Source organism: Pseudophryne corroboree, chromosome 1, assembly GCF_028390025.1.
Source record: "Pseudophryne corroboree isolate aPseCor3 chromosome 1, aPseCor3.hap2, whole genome shotgun sequence".
Taxonomy (NCBI): domain Eukaryota; kingdom Metazoa; phylum Chordata; class Amphibia; order Anura; family Myobatrachidae; genus Pseudophryne; species Pseudophryne corroboree.
The window spans coordinates 1,106,483,384-1,106,500,592 of record NC_086444.1 but is presented as its reverse complement, the minus strand read 5'-3'; the positions used below and the strand labels follow the sequence as shown (position 1 = coordinate 1,106,500,592).

The 17,209-nt window shown below is 39.6% G+C and overlaps 1 non-coding gene across 1 annotated transcript; it reads left to right on the top strand.

Moving 5' to 3' along the window:
- Window positions 1-2,199: 2,199 nt before the first annotated feature.
- LOC134961653 (U5 spliceosomal RNA) lies at window positions 2,200-2,319 on the top strand. Its single transcript, XR_010187945.1, has one exon. It is a non-coding gene; the product is annotated as a U5 spliceosomal RNA (small nuclear RNA).
- Window positions 2,320-17,209: the final 14,890 nt, after the last annotated feature.

The window sequence follows — 17,209 nt, the reverse complement described above, 5'->3', positions numbered from 1 at the left end:
ACAGCATTGAACGTATCACTGTAACATAATACAGCAAATTAGGAAATAAATGAGCAGCATCCGCATTGTTAAATTTACTTTACTTTTTAATTTGGAACAAAGATTAAAGTCATAATTAAAAAAGTAAGAAATGTTTGATCATTACAACAATGCACTGCACACTGCATTAAACATTAAGCTATATTTCCACGTTTCATTACATGAAAAGCAGCATGAGCCACATCAAGTCATGTATCCTAAATCCCAATACCTAAAAAATAAGGATCTTTTACAATGGATTGAATGGAACAGAATGTGACTGAAGTATGTCTCTGCATCATTGTGTCAGTTTAATGAGGTGGAAAGGGATTGATAAAGCTACAAGTTTTTACATCTTTTTAGCATTTCGGATGGAGTTACAGTCACAGTCACACACAATATAGGAATGCTGCATGCCATTTTAATCAGCAGAAGCTGCTTGTGCATCCTATTACATTACTTTGCGTTTTCGCTGGAAAAACGCAAACAAAAAAACGCTCGGCGCTACCGATTCACACTGCACTCATGCATTATGTGTAATGCAACTTGTAGCACACGGACCAAAGATGTTAGAGGACACATCTGTAATTGATCTTGTTGACACTACAGTAACAAAAATAGGCCCAAGTTTCTTGATTTTTGTTGTTTTTATTTATTTATGAAGATGCCAATATTAAAAAAACAAACCCAAAACACTTACGGGTGGTTTTGCAAAACACAACAATGATTTAGAACCAAAACATGGGGGCCTTCACACACCTCTACTTAAAACATCTACTGAGAAAATCCTTTTCAATTTGATGAAAAGACTGGTTTCCAAAAAAGAGTTATTCTTCTATATCAAAATAAGAAATCTGAAGAAAAAAAAAGACTATCGCATTAGCTAGCATTGTGGAATTGTGCAAATAGTCTTTTTATGTGGTTTTGGACATTCATCATTTGAGCTTATAGATTTATACTACGTTGTTGGTTTGCTATATTATATGAATTTGTGGTCATCTACAGTATTGGCATTTCTTAATGATATTTGGATTTGGACCATGGCAGTTAAGAATACCCCTATTTGAATTTTAAATGGGAAGACAACGGATGTTTGTATTTAGTTTCAATTCATTACTTCTTATAGATTTGTGTCTGTATTTAATTGATATTAAATGTTAAATTCAACTTTCACATGTATTAATAATAGTGTCCAGATTCTTCATGACAGTAGTATATTGTGTACACATTGGGCGGTATTCAAATTATATATCACACCCAATCTCCTTTCTAAAGTGATCCCCGTTATCGCGCATATTGCGCCCATAGTAATCAGGTTTAGCTGCGTAAAGGGTTGGGCAACCTCGCTACACCAGGGGTAGCTAGCTGAAATAATTATACCACACCCATCAGACGAAACAGAATGGGTGTGGAAGGGGGTGAAAAGAATTGAATACCGCCCATTGAATAATATGACTTTATCACAGTATCTAGTTAGCATCCTGACAGTCAAGATGCCAGCAGTCAGAAGACCATCGCCGGAATCCTGACACCACTCAGAATACTGAGGCAGGAATCTCAATAGCATCCCAAACTTAAGTATGCCGGGAAGGGTTAGAGTTAGGCTGTGGGATGGGAGGGTTAGGGCATGGGTAGGGTTTAGGGTTAGCAGACTTACTAAAAGTGATGGAATTTTCACCCTCGGGTTGCCACTGTCGATATTCTGACCACCGGCATCCAGACTCATTATCACTTACTATTAAAACTGTCAAGCCACAATGCCTTAATTAATATCTTTTTTTCTAGAATTGTATACAAAGGAAATCATTAGTATAAATTAATCATACTTCAAAGTGAAGCAGGTTAAAATTTGAAAACTAAATACTGCTTCTGTAGTGTACTGCAGTCTCCATTTAAATAAAATTGCTGGATTTTGTAAAGCATTTATGTTTTTATATAATTTGGATTTAATTGTTTTTGGATGTGAGCCATTTGAAAAGCTATGTCTTCTGTAAAAAATGCAGCCGGCTTTAAGAGTAATCATTTTATAGTAAAAGGGTTTAAATGTTTAAGATCTCTGAAGTATATTGTATGAAATGTTTTCTTCAGCCCAGTTAATGATTATTTTTTTAAAAAATAACTAAAATATCGATAGTGATTCCTAATACCGGTATACAAACTCAGTTTTGCTCCTCTTCACGCATGCTGTGGTTTCTCTTCAGAACGAACAAATCTTTCGCCTTTTACTAAAGATTTCCGTGAAGAGGAGCAAAACTGAGTTTGTATACCGGTATTAGGAATCACTATAGATATTTTAGTTATTTTTTAAAAATGTTCATTGAATAGATGATCACTATTTCTCTTTTTGCTTAAATAAATAAAATTAGAAAGATTGAAAAAACTTTTATTTGTTTGTAATTTTTATTATTACTAATAGAACTCTAAGAAATTTTGAGTGGTGTGAGTCAACATCATACTTGATTGAACTAGCGCTGGGAGGTAACCCTTGCTTTGTGTATTTATGTAGATTTATGGCATCTGCTCATTTCTGTCTCCTCATCATATTTTTTTTCTTGAGAGAAAATGTACATCTATCCATCCATCCTTACATGCAAACATACATTATTACGGCGTATGGTTGACTCTGCTGGCTTCAGCAGCTGTACACTGATTAAAACTCAGTGGGAAAACTATCATAAACAAATACCTCCTGTTGTTAGAACAGGTGTTTATGCCCTCATTTCAGAGGCAGACTAAATGAGAAATATGTAATTCTGACGCAGTTCAATGCTTTGATTAACAGGGGTCTGTATATCAATCAATGACTTTTGTCCTTGAAATTAAAATTCTATTATCAAACTTTGAAAATAAACAAACACTTTTTTTATATTTGCAAGCATGGCTTAGATGATATGTGCTCTACTGTATTTAATGTTCCAAATATATTTATTTGTGCTGTTTATACAAACTACTGTATGACATTTACTATTCCATAAGTTTGTTTTTTTTAGATACTCTTTCATCATCTTTTTTGGTTTTATTTACATTGTGAATGCTATGAAATACTAATTATTTGTACATTAAAAAAGTAATTGTAGATATCTTACTAAATAATTTTTAATGAGCCTTTGTAGGGAACTTTCAGTATTGATGGTAAATTCAGAATATAAATTTGAAGGATACTGTAGATGAAGATGATTCATAATGCCTTTGTGTGAACAGCTATCACTAAAGTACCTTTGAGCGTAATTACAATAAGGTAAAATTGTGCATTATAAATAAATATATATAATGGAATATATTGAGAGAGAGAGAGAGATGATCATGATCATGATGATGATAATGATGATAACAATGATGATGATGATGACAATAACAGCCAAAGTTTTACTGTTTTAGAGTCTTTATATGAGAGAGGAATTGGGACAATTGTAAGCACTGTTTTAATGAAGAGTTTCTCCATTAAGAGTCTTCATTCTGCTTATAAACTAGAACTAGAGATGAGCGGGTTTGGATCGCCGAGAACCGAACCCTACCGAACTCCACGTGTCAAACACGGATCCGAGCCCGGCCTGGTTATTTCCGCCTGACTCGGAAAACCCGAACGAGGCAAAATATCATCATCCCGCTGTCGGTTTCTCGCGAGATTCGGATTCCATATAAAGAGCCGCTCATCGCCACCATTTTCACTCAGGCATTGTAGAGGGTACAGAGAAGACGTGGCTACAATCTCTCAGTGTCAGTTCTCAGAATCAGTGCTCAGTATCAGTGCTTATTGCTGCTCAGTAATACTAGTACCGTGTCTCTCTTGTGCTGCATCTTGGTGCTGTAGGGTGCTTTGGTAGTAGTGTCCTGTGACTGTGCATCAGTCATCATCATTCCAGTCACAGTGGTATCTGGGGGTGACAATTCCAGAGAGCTTTTGTGCTGCTCACTAATACTAGTACAGTGTCTTGTGCTGCATCGTGCTGCTCAGTGTCAGTTCTGAGTAGTATCATCAGTGCTCAGTATCACTGCTCATTGTCTTGTGCTGCATCGTGGTGCCCACATTACTAATACTAGTACAGTGTTTTGTGCTGCATCGTGCTGCTCAGTGTCAGTTCTCAGTAGTATCATCAGTGTTCAGTATCACTGCTCATTGTCTTGTGCTGCATCGTGGTGCTCAGTAATACTACATTACTAATACTAGTACAGCGTCTTGTGCTGCATCATTCTGCTCAGTGTCAGTTCTCAGTAGGATCATCAGTGCTCAGTATCAGTGCTCAGTAGTATCATTAGTGTCCAATATCACCGCTCATTGTCTTGTGGTGCTCAGTAATACTACATTACCAATACTAGTACAGTGTCTTGTGCTGCATCGTGCTGCTCAGTGTCAGTACTCAGTAGTATCATCAGTGCTCAGTATCACTGCTCATTGGGGGTCATTCCGAGTTGTTCGCTCATTGACGATTTTTGCAATGGAGCGATTAAGGCAAAAATGCGCATGCACATGGTACGCATCGCGCATGCGCTAAGTATTTTAGCACAAAACTTAGTAGATTTACTCACGTCCAAACGAAGAAATTTCATCGTTGAAGTGATCGGAGTGTGATTGACAGGAAGTGGGTGTTTCTGGGCAGAAACTGACCGTTTTCTGGGAGTGTGTGGAAAAACGCAGGCGTGCCAGGATAAAACGCGGGAGTGTCTGGAGAAACGGGGGAGTGGCTGGCCAAACGCAGGGCGTGTTTGTGACGTCAAACCAGGAACGAAACAGGCTGAGCTGAACGCAGTGTAGGAGTAAGTCTCGAGCTACTCAGAAACTGCTAAGAATTATTTATTCGCAATTCTGCTAATTTTTTGTTCGCTATTCTGCTAAGCTAAGATACATTCCCAGAGGGCGTCGGCCTAGCGTGTGCAATGCTGCTAAAAGCAGCTAGCGAGCGAACAACTCAGAATGACCCCCACTGTCCGTGCTGCATCGTGGTGCTCAGTAATACTACATTACTAATACTAGTACAGTGTCCTGTGCTGCATCATGCTGCTTAGTGTCAGTTCTCAGTAGTATCATCAGTGCTCAGTATCACTGCTCATTGTCTTGTGCTGCATCATGCTGCTCAGTAATACTACATTACTAATACTAAATACTAGTACAGTGTTTTGTGCTGCATCGATCTGCTCAGTGTCAGTTCTGAGTAGTATCATCAGTGCTCAGTATCACTGCGCATTATCTTGTGGTGCTCAGTAATACAACATTACTGATACTAGTAGTGTCTTGTGCTGCATCATGCTGGTCAGTATCACTGCTCAGTAGTATCATCAGCGCTCAGTATCACTGCTCATTGTCTTGTGCTGCATCGTGGTGCTCAGTAATACTACATTACTAATACTAGTACAGTGTATTGTACTGTATCGTGCTGCTCAGTGTCAGTTCTCAGTAGTATCATCAGTGCTCAGTATCACTGCTCATTGTCTTGTGCTGCATCATGCTGCTCAGTAATACTACATTACTAATACTAGTACAGTGTCTTGTGCTGCATCGATCTGCTCAGTGTCAGTTCTGAGTAGTATCATCAGTGCTCAGGATCACTGCTCATTGTCTTGTGGTGCTCAGTAATACTACATTACAAATACTAGTACAGTGTCTTGTACTGCATCGTGCTGCTCAGTATCAGTGCTCAGTAGTATCATCAGTGCTCAATATCACTGGTCAGTGCTCAGTTTCTTGTGCTGCATCTTGCTGCTGTACGGTGCTGGGGTAGTGTCCTGTCACTGTGCATAGGTCATCATCATTCCAGTCACAGTGGTATCTGGTATCTATCTAGTGGTATCTAATTCCAGACATTACTGCCGTCTAATTCCAGATATATAACTGGCATATAATTCCACACATTAAATTTGGAGGGTAAAATAGGGAAAGATAAAGATCCACTTCCAACTAGTGCTGAAGCTGCTGCCACTAGTCATGGCAGAGATGATGAAATGCCATCAATGTCATCTGCCAAGGCCGATGCCCAATGTCATAATAGAGAGCATGTAAAATCCAAAACGCAAAAGTTCAGTAAAATGACACAAAAATCTAAATTAAAATCATCTGAGGAGAAGCGTAAACTTGCCAATATGCCATGTACGACACGAAGTGGCAAGAAACGGCTAAGGCCCTCTTCTATGTTCCTCATGACTAGTGGTTCAGCTTCACATGACATTGGAAGCACTCATCCTCCCGCTAGAAAAATGAAGAGTTAAGCTGGCAAAAGCACAGCAAAGAATTGTGCGTTCTAAATCACAAATCCCCAAGGAGAGTCCAAATGTGTTGGTGGGTGCGATGCCTGACCTTCCCAACACTGGATGGGAAGAGGTGGCTCCTTCCACCATTTGCACGCCCCCTGCAAGTGCTGGAAGGAGCACCCACAGTCCAGTTCCTGATATTCAAATTGAAGATGTCACTGTTGTAGTACACCAGGATGAGGATATGGGTGTTGCTGGGGCTGAGGAGGAAGTTGACAATGAGGATTCTGATGGTGATGTGGTTTGTTTAAGTCAGGCACCCAGGGAGACAGTTGTTGTCCGTGGGATGAATAAGGCCATTGACATGCCTGGTCAAAATACAAAAAAAAAACCCTATTCTGTGTGGAATTATTTAAACTGAAATGCGGACAACATGTGTCAAGCCATGTGTTGCTATTGTCAAGCCATAATAAGTAGGGGTAATGATTTTAACCACCTAGGAACATCCTCCCTTATACATCACCTGGAGCGCATCCATCAGAAGTCATTGACAAGTTCAAAAACTTTTGGTAACAGCGGTAGCAGTCCACTGACAACTAAATCCCTTCTTCCTCTTGTACCCAAACTCCTGCAAACCACACCACCAACTCCCTCAATGTCAATTTCCTCCTTAGACAGGAGCACCAATAGTCCTGCAGGCATGTCACTGGCAAGACTGAAGAGTCCACTCCTAACTGGTATTCCTCTGATGGATCCGTGAGTGGAACGCCTACTGCTGCTGTTGCTGCTGGCGCTGCTGTTGTTGCTGCTGGGAGTCAATCGTCATCCCAGAGGGGAAGTCAGAAGACCACTTGTTCTACTTCCATTAAGCAATTGACTGTCCAACAGTCCTTTGCGAAGAAGATGAAATATCACAGCAGTCATCCTGTTGCAAAGCTGATAACTCAGGCCTTGACAACTATATTGGTGTTAGATGTGCATCCGGTATCCACTCTCTCTGCAAATGTTATATCTGCCCCCCCTGCAGTGGTTTTGCACAATTGCTAACAAACTTGCTGCTGCGATCAACTCAGAATTACCCCCATTGTGCGTGCATTGCATGTGTGCAAATTCCAGCACGTCCCATGTTTTGCACATACAATTAATTTGGTGGTGCATAATTTTTTTGAAAAATGACAGGGGCATGCAGGAGATGCTGTTGGTGGCCCGAATAATTGCGGGCCACTTTCAGCATTCATCCACCGCATGCCGAAGACTGGAGCCCCAGCAAACACTCCTGAACATGCCCTGCCATCATCTGAAGCAAGAGGTGGTAACGAGGTGGAATTCATCCCTCTATATGCTTCAGAGGATGGAGGAGCAGCAAAAGGCCATTCAATCCTATACATCTGCGTACGATATAGGCAAATGAGGGGGAATGCACCTGACTCAAGCACAGTGGAGAATGAGAAATTGCCACACATGGTCAGTTCAGACACTGCCAGCCTAAGTCAGGTCATTCCCCTCATCAGGCTTTTGCAGAAGCAGCTGGAGAGATTGAAGGAGCTAAAATGGAGTGATTCCACTAGCTATGTGGGACTTGTGGATGGAGCCCTTCATTCACTTAGCCAGGATTCACTGGTGGTCAAGCTGTTGAAATCAGAGCACTACATTTTGGTCCACCGTGCTCGATCCTAGGTTTAAAGCCTACATTGTATCTCTCTTTCCGGCAGACACAAGTCTGCAGATGTTCAAAGACCTGCTGGTTAGACAATTGTCAAGTCAAGCGGAACGTGACCCGCCCACAGCTCCACCTTCATTTTCTACTGCCACTGGAACTGCCAGGAAAAGGATAACATTTCCAAAACCACCCGCTGGCAGTGATGCAGGGCAGACAAGAGCAAGTGCTGACATCTGGTCCGGATTGAAAGACCTGCCAACGATTACTGACATGTCTACTGTCACTGCATATGATTCTGTCACCATTGAAAGAATGGTGGAGGATTATATGAGTGACAGCATCCAAGTAGGCATGTCAGACAGTTCGTACGTATACTGGCAGGAAAAAGAGGCAATTTGGAGGCCCTTGCACAAACTGGCTTTATTTTACCTAAGTTGCCCCCCCCTCCAGTGTGTACTCCGAAAGAGTGTTTAGTTCAGCCGGTTACCTTGTCAGCGATCGGCATAGGAGGTTACCTCCAGAAAATGTGGAGAAGATGATGTTCATCAAAATGAATTATACATTCCTCCGTGGAGACATTTACCAGCAATTGCCTCCAGAAAGTACACAGGGACCTGTGATGGTGGATTCCAGTGGGGACAAATTAATACTCGGTGAGGAGGAGGATGTACACAGTGAAAGGGGTGAGGAATCGGAGGATGAGGATAAGGTGGACATCTTGCCTCTGTAGAGCCAGTTTGTGCAAGGAGAGATTGATTGCTTCTTTTTTGGTGGGGGCCCAAACCAACCAGTCATTTCAGCCACGGTCATGTGGCAGACCCTGTCGCTGAAATGATTGGTTTGTTAAAGTGTGCATGTCCTGTTTATACAACATAAGGGTGGGTGGGAGGGCCCAAGGACAATTCCATCTTGCACCTCTTTTTTTATTTATCTTTGCATCATGTGCTGTTTGGGGACTATTTTTTGAAGTGCCATCCTGTCTGACACTGCAGTGCCACTCCCAGATGGGCCAGGTGTTTGTGCCGCCCACTTGGGTCGCTTTGCTTAGTCATCCAGTGACCTCGGTGCAAATTTTAGGACTAAAAATAATATTGTGAGGTGTGAGGTGTTCAGAATAGACTGGAAATGAGTGGAAATTAAGGTTATTGAGCTTAATAATATTATAGGATTAAAATTACCCGCAAATTCTATGATTTTAGCTTTTTTTGAGGTTTTTTAAAAAATCACCCGAATCCAAAACGCACCCGAATCCAAAACCCGAAAGGGTGGTTTTGCCAAAACGCATCCGAATCCAAAACACGACCGCGGACCGGAATCCAAAACCAAAACACAAAACACAAAAAATGCCTGCTGCACATCTCTAAAAAGAACTAATATTAAAAGTTATTAAACTTTTTTTAGGATATTTTCATATATATATTAGACATGTACTTGTATGTTAAAGACATTCAATAGGTGGATGGAATGATTCCAAATTCGCAATTTTATTTAGTTGTTGAATAACTTATCATAACCATTTACTACCATTAAAATCACTTACTGTTACTGCTTAAATATCTGTCCACCATTGTTTGAGATAAACACTGTTAGTTCTTGAGCTATGTAACTTCATTTTATACAAATAACCTAAATTATTTGCCAATTAAAACTATCATAAATATAAGCTTTCCTACTCAGAGTGAACATTACTTAATTAAAAACTTCATTAATTGCAGTACAAGTTATGTTGTCTGTCTACAATATAAAGAATCATGTTTTGTTGACTTTGAGAGCAGAAATATTTTAAATTGTCTATCAAACCATAAAGTCTCTATATATTTTAGCTCTAACTACAGAAGTCATTTGACTCCTTAAAAGTGACAGGCATTAAACATGTTGAAGTTTTGAGCAGAAATTGGACTGTTCTAAACAAAAGTACTACAAGCCCACCCATATAGGAAGAGGCCACGCACAACAAAGCAAAGAGTCTCAGTAGCACAGTTGCATATGGACTCATTAAGTGCACTTCCTGCGATGTGTGCAGCATTTTTTTTTACAATTTGGCCACCTTTACATTTATAGAGAGATTTAATTGTGAGATGTAGGCCCACAATCATAATAATTGACTTCATGAAAATGACATGATTGTTAATTGCTTTTCTTGTAAGTCAAAGGTTAGAATTGCCTCCATCAAAACAGGTTTTAGCACTATCATTTGTTTGTGCTTCTAATATAAGGAGTTTTACAATTTTCAGATTTATAGTCTTAAGGGGGGTACACGGAGAGATCCGTGCTTAAAATTTAATCAATCTGACTAGATTGCTTAGATTTAAAGCAAGGATCTGTCGTGTGTATGCCCCCCAACGATAGCGATGCGCGGCCCCCCGTCGTCATCCCCCCTTGCTCAGCACATCACGCTGTGCTGAGCAGGGGGAGAGATGTGTGCTGAGCGGTCTGTGTTAAGATCGCTCAGCACACATCTCTCCCGTCAGTACTGGCCTTTAATCTTTAGGGCAACAGACTTTAAAATTTGACTTTATTATGTTCATTTGAAGTAAAGGTAGAGTGACTTTAACATGTATTCACTATTCACCCGTCTTGGGCTTTTTCACATTTATAACATGGAACCGCAATGGATTTAATAGAAATGTATTACCACAAAATTGAGACAAGGCATGTGATTATTAGGCAAAAAACAATTATCTAACCATTTGTAAAAATTAATTATAAACAAAACAAATGAAAATAAGTAATTGCATTAGTATTCAAACCATTCTTCCCCACAGTAAATACTTGTTATAACTCTTTTCTGCATCAATTCTATCCCCCAAGTATATTCGGATAAGTGTTTTTGAAAAAGTGTCCACATAGACATGAAACGTGTCAGTTGAAAAGTGTGAGCGACCTTTTCTAAACAAGTGATTTCAAAAGATTGATGTGGCACTTGAGAGCAACAGACTTTCTGTGTAGATTTCCGAAGCTAGGCAGATATCTCTGTATGGACGTGGATGCGCAATATTTTAATTTTAAAGCGATGAGGATCTCATCAGCAATGCTGGCACACAGCCACCTTCTGAGGTACAACAAATATACTGTAGGGGTTAGTTATCAAATTATGTAGAGAGATAAAGCAGATAAAAATAAAGTACTAACCAATCAGCTCCTAACTATCATTTTTCAAACAAAGCCTGTAACATGACAGAAGCTGATTGATTGGTTGGTGCTAAATCTGTCTCCTTTTTATCTCGATCCAAGCTTTGATAAATCACCACCATAGATTGGAAAGTCTTTACCTCATACTGCTGGAACACATATTTCTTACCTTGATTGCTGATGATTGCTGATCAGTTTGAAGATATGCAGTCCATTTCTACAATTGATGGCCACCTTGGTAAAGTTGTATCTATGTTTGAGATTCTAAATGCATACACTTGAAATACTGTGTCTAATGAGATACACTAATATCTAATTCCTTAAGCATTAAGCAAATGGACACTATTACTGTTTAAATTTGCACACAGATATTTTTTAAACAATATAAATTACAAAATGTGTTGCTAACATTTGTAACTTGTCTCGAAATGAACATATAGGAAATAGATTTGTGTGCTATCTTCATTATTAGAGATTTTGGGGGATATCCTATTACGCCCAGTAAAACATTGGGTGCAAAAAACATTTTTTCAAAATTTTTCATGATGTTTCACCAATTTTTTTTACAGGCTATCCAGAATGATTGCCTGTAAAAAAAAATGTCCTTTCTCCAGAAAACACACAGGTTCAGTGAAACCTGTGGGTATTCGGTAGAAACAGCCCCGTTTTCGCAAGGAAATGGGGCTGTTTTTTGGGATATGGTTTTGCCTGCCTTAGGCAAGCAAAACAAGATCCCTGATGAGCAGCACAACCTGCAGCATCCCATGCCCGCCGCAGCATCTGAAAGCTTCCCTTGGCACGGTGACCCACGGCAGAGAAGTGGAACAGCGCTGTGACTGCATCCCCCTACTCCACAACAGGCAGTGCTCACATGATGGGGGAGTGGCCATGTGACCGGGGGAGCCGGAGGAGCAGTGCTGCATCGGGCACTGTTAGCAGCCGGCACCTGGTGCAGCTTCAGGTAACCACCAATAAGCCAACCCTTAGTGTTGGCTTATCAGCGGTAATAGGATAGCCCCCGGCAGGACAATTAGCCCTGGTAAGATACCAGGGCTAATTGGATATCCCCCATAGTCAAATACAGTTATAGGAAACATTTTTAAGGTATTTTATTTCCTGATTTTGTTTAATTATTGTGAATTGCTGACATTGTATATATTTAATATTTGCAGGGAAATAAATTAATACAGTTATTTCTCCATACTTTAAGTATATTAAAGAGAGATGTAGTGTAGCAATATCCTCACAAAGGGTTGGGTACAAAATGCAGGCAGTCAGAGACCAACAGTGGTTTCCTAATAAATAGAATCCTGACTAATCCCAGTAACTAATTTCATCCTACTTCTAAACCAAACCCTAAACCTAACCCACGACTCCTGCAATACCAATCTCACATATTTTATTTATATATTAAGTTATTTTTAGAATGCACATATATTATGCTGCCTTTGCAGACAATATTTTGATCATTAACATCAGGCCCTACCCCAGTGGACTTTACAGAACAAGTACCTGGAGGAAACTCCCTACACATGCAGGGAGAACATAAAAATTCCTCACAGGGGGCTGGTTGGAATTGAACCCATGACCTCATTCTTGTGAAACAGCAATGCTAATCACTGCACAATCATGCTGCCCAAAACATATGTTTCTGTATTGTACAGCTCCTTGTGTTTTTGAAACAAAAAATGCTTATTATTTTCAGTCAGATACTTTGCTAATAGTATTGGACCTAATTCAGATGCATTTGTTCTTGCTACTGCTGTTGTTATCTTTTGTGGTATGCTTTTGTGATTATATGCTAATATGGGCAGAAGCTAACCTGAGCATAGGGACGCCCACTGTTATTGCATCATTTCTGTCTGATATATTATTATCGCTGGTACATTGGTACCATCGCATATTATCGCTGGTACATTGGTACCATCGTCACAATTTGGGTCTTGTTGAAGAGTTTGAGTGCTTCTGTAGACACATAGGCAAAGCAGCTCTCCCAGGATGCAGAGGGTTTTCCAGTAACAAGTAAGATCGCATCTGCTAATTTATGCATGCCCAAAAAATGCCATCTGAATGGTTATGACTCCCTTGTGTGTACCCAACCATCCCCGTTCCCACCCCCAAATGCTGTCTTGTTGACCAGCATTCTACACCCACTAAAGTTAGCCACTAATCACATTAAAAGTTGTACCGATTTCCTGATCTGACAAGTTTGCAATAATGACTTATGGCATGTCTCATTATATCAATGGATATTTACAGACGTACACTGTTACTATTGATAATTATAGATGAATATTAATTCTCATAAAATAAAAATGATTTACTATATAGAATTGGCAAACATTTTGTTTTTTATTTATTTTTGTGAGGAAAACTCTGCCAATAAATGCTACACATTAAGCATTCCACAAAGTTCTGAGGGAAAATGAAGGAAATTGAAGATCTATAGAATATAGAAATGTAGATGAACAAAGTGATAGGTAAAGACTTGATGTAACTGAATGGTTCAAAGAGCTGTAAGCCCTCAGAAGTGTATCCTGCCTCTTGGCTGTAGATGACATTGAAAGTAACCTACTGTGCAGAAATGTTACTTTTTCTAATTAGTTACTATTGATCTTTTTTTCATATATAAATGTAGTCATTTTTTTTAAAATTAGGGAAGATATAAAATACGTAGAACAGTTTAAAAAAGTTGAAATCACATTTATACTACTCCCAGGAGTGTAAAAGCTAATATTTTTATTTTCTAATAACAAATGCATGCTCACACATATCTGGTTCAGGTGTAGCTGGCTTGATGTTAAAAGGGATGGTACACCTTATGGTTTTTATGTTCAAAAATTGTATTTAGCAATCTTATAAAAAATCATTATGCCAAATAAATGATAAAGTTCCTCAATATAGAACTTTTGCCTGATTTATTTATTTATTAACAGTTTCTTATATAGCGCAGCAAATTCCGTTGCGCTTTACAATTTGAAATAACAATTACAAACTGGGTGATAACAGTCATAGAGGTAGGAAGGCCCTGCTCGCAAGCTTACAATCTATAGGCATATGTACATAAGGAAAGGTGCTATCTATTGCATAGAATGAGAAGACATGTGAGGATATGTGTGGACTGTACAGAGTGGATGTAATTTGATAGCAAGGTTTATGAAAGTTATGTGGGCGGTTCAGGAATTTGATACGCTTGCCTAAAGAGGTGAGTTTTGAGGGAACGCTTGAAGGTTTGGAGACTAGAGGAGAGTCTTATTGTGTGTGGTAGGGCATTCCACAGAGTGGGTGCAGCCCGATGAAAGTCCTGCAGTCGTGAGTGGGAGCGAGTAATGAGTGTGGATGAGAGACGCAGGTCTTGTGAAGAGCGCAGAGGTCGGGTTGGGAGATATTTTGTGATAAGCGAAGTGATGTACGTTGGTGTAGTTTGGTTAATGGCCTTGTGTGTGAGTAAAAGTATTTTATATTGAATGCGGTAGAATACAGGTAACCAATGGAGGGACTGACAGAGTGGATCTGCAGACGATGAACGTCTAGCGAGGAAGATAAGCCTCACCGCTGCATTCAGAATGGATTGTAGTGGTGAGAGTCTCGTTTTGGGAAGACCAGTTAGGAGACTATTGCAATAATCAATGCGGGAGATAATGAGAGCGTGGATTAGAGTTTTAGCAGTGTCTTGTGTAAGGTATGGTCGTATTTTGGATATGTTTTTTAGATGCATGTAACATGATCTTGAGACAGATTGAATGTGGGGAACAAAGGACAGATCAGAGTCAAGGATGACACCTAGGCAGCGAGCTTGTGGGGTAGGGTAGATAGTCGAGTTTTCAACAGTGATAGAGATATCAGGTTGGTACCTACTATTGGCCGGTGGAAATATAATTAACTCTGTCTTTGAAATATCACCTGTTTAAATATCAGACACAGAGTGTCATTGTCATTAGACCTATTGACAGGGAATATCCTCTAAAACTGAAGGCATCACTTAAGTGCTGCAAACTATTTATCTAAAAACATAGTCTAGAAACAACTAACTTCAATATATATATATATATATATATATATCCCTTATCCAAAATTCTTGGGACCAGAAGTATTTTGGATATCGGATTTTTCCGTATTTTAGAATAATTGCATACCATAATGGGATATCATGGTGATGGGACCTAAATCTAAGCACAGAATGCACCTATGTTACATATACACCATATAAACGCAGCCTAAAGGTAATTTTAGCCAATATTTTTTATAACTTTGTGCATTAAACAAAGTGTGTCTACATTCACACAATTCATTTATGTTTCATATACACCTTATACACACAGCCTAAAGGTCATTTAATACAATATTTTTTAATAACTTTGTTTAATACACAAAGTTTGTGTACATTGAGCCATCAAAAAACAAAGGTTTCATTATCTCACTCTCACTCAAAAAAGTCTGTATTTCGGAATATTCCGTATTTCGGAATATTTGGATATGGGATACTCAACCTGTATATATTATATATTTATATAATATGGATGCTTTAGTCCAGGTCTGGGAGGAGATCCCTCAGGAGACCATCCGCCACCTCATCAGGAGCATGCCCAGGCATTGTAGGGAGGTCATACAGGCACGTGGAGGCCACACACACACTACTGAGCCTCATGTTGACTTGTTTTAAGGACATTATATCAAAGTTGGATCAGCCTGTAGTGTGTTTTTCCACTTTAATTTTGAGGGTGACTCCAAATCCAGACCTCCATGGGTTAATAAATTTGATTTCCATTGATAATTTTTGTGTGATTTTGTTGTCAGCACATTCAACTGTGTAAAGAACAAAGTATTTAATAAGAATATTTCATTCATTCAGATCTAGGATGTGTTATTTTAGTGTTCCCTTTATTTTTTTGAGCAGTGTATATATATATAAATTTAAAGCTGCACTCACGTACTCCATGCAAAGCTTCGAATGGGGTGTCATCCAAGGAGTCCCAAATAGGGGTGTCTAAATCATACTGAGTATATGGGGACACAGTAGAATTGAGACCCATAATTGTCACACATACATAGTCATATACTAATCAGTGCATATATCAAAAAAATATATTTTTTATAAAATGTTTTTTGAAAAAAGCTTTTTTTATTTTTTTTAAATGTGTGTTAGCACATACTAGGTAGGCATGACCTGATCTGTGATCACTTGTTTGGTGATGGATGCATTGCTCTGTTGTACTGTTGCTATGCTGTGACCCCTGATGAAGATCAACTAGATCGAAAACGTTTGGGATTTAGCAAGTATTAAATAAAGTGATTGTGCATTTGAAATCTGGTGAGTGCTCTTTCACTCTTCTCTCTCTCTCTCTCTCTCTCTTTCTCTCTCTATATATATATATATATATAAAAAAAAAGCTTGTTACAAATTGGTAGCATCAGGGTGTAAGTACAGTAATTGCAGCCTCTGCAGGTGCTAGTAGGACCAGTATTGTGGAGGGACCTGGAGGTGGAGGTGTGAGATTTTCCACCCTCTGTTACCCTCTGCTCTTCTGAACAAACATGGGGCTGGTATATGAGCAGTGTGGCTCTCATTCCACTATAAAGTAATTCTTTACAGTTCTTAGTAATTAACTGCATGTAGATAAATGCATGTTCATTCAGGTGTATATTAGGGATGATGGGGTTTGGATCACCGAGATCCGAACACCCCCCTCCCCCCCGGACATCAGGATCCAAGTCCGGGTCAAGACTTTTCACCAGACTAGAATCCTAGAATGAGGCAAAACGTCATCATCCCGCTGTTAGATTCTTGCGGGTTTTGGATTCCATATAAGGAGCTGCGTGTCACCGCCATTTTCACTCCGGACTTGGAGAGTGAAGGAGACAAACCTCTTTCTCTCTGTGGGTTGTGGCGTCGGGTGCTGTCAGTGTGTGCTCTTTAGGGGTGCTGTCCTGTGTGCTGTTAGGAGTGCTGTCCTGTGGTGTACTGTGCTGTTAGGGGTGCTGTACAGGGTTGCTGTCCTGGGGTGTCCTGTGCTGTTTGGGTTGCTGTACAGGGGTGTTGCTGTCATGTCCTGTACAGGGGTGCTGTCCTGTGTTGTTTGGGGAAGGAACACTGTGGCCCTGTCCTGTATGTTGTCAAAATATAGGGGTGATGCAAAAATAAAGGAATGCTGTGGCCCTGTCGGGTGCTGTAAAAATAAAGGAACGCTGTGGCCCTGTCCTGTATGCTGTCAAAAT